At 41.3% G+C, this 3,034-nt stretch overlaps 1 pseudogene; it reads left to right on the top strand.

The window, feature by feature from the left end:
- Positions 1-694: 694 nt before the first annotated feature.
- Positions 695-816, top strand: LOC114214048 (small nucleolar RNA SNORA70; annotated as a pseudogene).
- The last annotated feature ends 2,218 nt before the right edge of the window (positions 817-3,034 follow it).

Genomic DNA, 3,034 nt, shown 5'->3' with positions numbered 1-3,034 from the left:
AAACTGCTTTAAAAATACTGAGATAAGTTAAGGAAGCCTTAAATAAATGTTTCTTCTGGGAAGACTCAAAACTGTTCAAACATCAGTTCTCTCCAATTTGATCTACAAGTGCAACACAATCCCAATCCCATTTTCTAGCAGGCTTTATTTGTAAAACTTGATAGACTTATTCTAAAATTTATACGGAAATGCGAAGGACCTAGAATATTGAAGGCAATCTTGATAAAGAAAAACAAAGTTAGAGGACTTAACACTACCTAACTTCAAGGCTTGCTATAAAGCTAGTAAACAATCTTCAGAACAGGATGGTAGTGTAAAGAGATACGTATAGTTCAATGGAACACAAGAGAGAGTCCAGAAACAGACCCACATGTATATGGTCATTTGATTTTCAATGAGGAACCAAAACGATCCTATGGATAAAGCAGTCTTTTCAACAGGTGTGGCTGGCACAACTCTCTATTAATATGGAGAAACATGAACACTGATCCCTATCTCACAAAATACACAAAATTTAATTTGAGATGAATGATAGATTTAAATGTAAAAGCTAAAACTATAAAGCTTCTAGAATAAAACATAGGACAGTATCTTCATGACCTGCAGATGGGCAGAATTTTCTTTGGCAGGAGGCAAAAAATAATAATTACCAAGGACAAAATCATAATTTAGATTTTATAAAAATTAAAAATTTCTGCTCATCAAAAACTTAGTTAAGAAAATGACGGTGTGCAGTGGCTGCGCACAGTGGCCTCCTCAGTAGTGAATGCAGCCTGTTGCTCCTAGGGGTTGTCCTAAGGGACTTTGGAGACCACACTTTCCAGTGAACATGCATGTCTGACCTCATGCTGTCTCCAGTCTAGGCTCCAGACTCGGTGCCTTTGGAAAGCCCCAGGGCATAGTGACCATGGTTCACCCATCCACACCAAGCTGCAGAACAAGGAGCATGTGATTGAAGCCCTTCACAGAGCCAAGTTCAAGTTCCCAGGTGGCCAGGTGACCCACATCTCCTGGGTCTTTAGTGGGGCTTTACCAAGTTTAACACAGATGAATTTGAAGACGGGGCAGCTGAAAAGCAGTTTATCCTGGATGGCTGTAGGGTCAAATACATCCCAATTGTGACCCCCTTGGACAAATGGTGAGCCCTGCACTCCTGAGAGTTTCTGCGTCGCCCCCTCCTTACTCACACCCACCAATAAATCCCTACTTCCTATCCAAGAAAGAAAATGCATAACAAGTCACAGACTGAGAGGAAATATTTTCAAAACATGTCCATTAAAGGAATTATATCAAGTACAAATAAGGAACTAAAACACAATAAAAACACAAACAACCTGATAAAGGGCAAAATATTTGAGCAGACATTTCAAAATAAGATGGATGCACTAAATGTATGCCTGTCCTATGACCCAGCATTTCCACTTCTAGGTATTTACCCAAAAGAAAAGAAAACATAATCCACAAAAATACTTTTACGAGAATATCCATAGAAGCTTTGTTCACAGTAGCCCCTAACTGGAAACAATACCTCATAACGGGAAAAATGGATAAACAAATTATAACCACTACTTAATGATACAAAGGAACAGAGTATCAACACATGCAGCAAAATGGATAAATCCCCAAAACATGATGTGTACGTACTATTTGGTTCCATTTACATGAAATTCTAGAAAGATTTTTTTAAAAATGAAAACTGATTGCTTCTGCAAGATGAGAACAGTGATTGACTGGAAAGGGGCATGAACAGACTTCCTGTGTGATAGAAATGTTCCATATCTTGATAGGGATTTGGGTTACACATGTGTAAGCATTTGTCAAATCTTCTGGAAGAATATACTTATAATCTGTGTATTTTACCGTATCACTGATATAAATTTAACACCCCCTGACACATTCACACACACAAAGAACCACCAGCAAAAACTGAATTCTGCTTAATGATATACATGATGAAGTGTTTTGGAGTGACATATACTGATGGTCTGCATCTTACTTTAAAATATACCAAAAATAAGATGTCTTGAAGGGTAGATATATGGATAGATATTTGAAGGCGATATAGCAAAATGTTCAGATTTGGAGAATCTACATGCTGAATACTCAATTGTGAGTACTCACACTTCTTTTCATGTTTAAAATTTTATAATAAACCTTTGGGGGGAGGGGAGTCCAAAGAGGGAATGTGAAGCTGGTCAAGAATGGAAAAAACTAAGAACTGCCTTGGGGTGAGAGCAGGAAGGAGTGGTCAGGATTTCCTGGGTGAAATAAGGTTCAGCTAGGGTTCTACAGCCCCTGTGTGTCAGAAAGCCAGTCAGCATGAGTCCCCGGAGTTCTCTGTCAACAGTCATCCCGAGCCAGCCTGATCACACCTATCCAATAGGACATCTGAAGGACAGCATGGTGCCATCACATTTTCCATCTCCCAATGAGAGTGTCCTCCCCATAAAACCGGAGGTTCCCAGGGCAGGGACTAGGTATCCCCCATCAGACTAAGTGCTTACTTTAAATAGGACCTACGTCTTCCCCATCACACCAGGAGCTACCTTAGGCTAGAAGTTGTCTTTTCCATCTGCTTAAGAACTCTCAGGATGGGGACTAACTCCACCATCAGAAGGCCTCCCTGGATGCATCTGCCATTTGATAGGGGCTTTTCAGAGGCCTGCCAATGGTTTCCTGTGTTTCCTCCATGATTCCCACTTGGATTGTGTAGGCTGAGGGAGTGAGGGAGGAGTGATTGACAGTATCCAAGCAGGAACGCTCTAACTTCAATCATCCCAGAAGCCGACACTCACTTACATTTAGCCAGGGAAAAGCAACATTAATTCAGTGTAGTGATTGAGACTTTACACGCCCTAAAGTGAAGAAATTCTAACTTGAGGTTCCCCCAGCAACTGTAGCTGGGCAACGTCACCCCCAGGCATTGGCAGCAGGTCACAGCGCTCAACAGCTTATTGGGCAGGTGGGAACACATCCGCCTTCACACACCTGGGCTCACAGGAACTGAGGGTGGGGTGTGCCCAGATATCCAGAG

Source organism: Eumetopias jubatus, unplaced genomic scaffold (genome assembly GCF_037043125.1).
Source record: "Eumetopias jubatus isolate StellerSeaLion01/CBP00866 unplaced genomic scaffold, mEumJub1_p1.0 scaffold_10, whole genome shotgun sequence".
In the NCBI taxonomy this organism is placed as follows: Eukaryota; Metazoa; Chordata; class Mammalia; order Carnivora; family Otariidae; genus Eumetopias; species Eumetopias jubatus.
The sequence above is the reverse complement of the archived record's forward strand: the minus strand, read 5'-3'. Positions and strand labels throughout refer to the sequence as shown.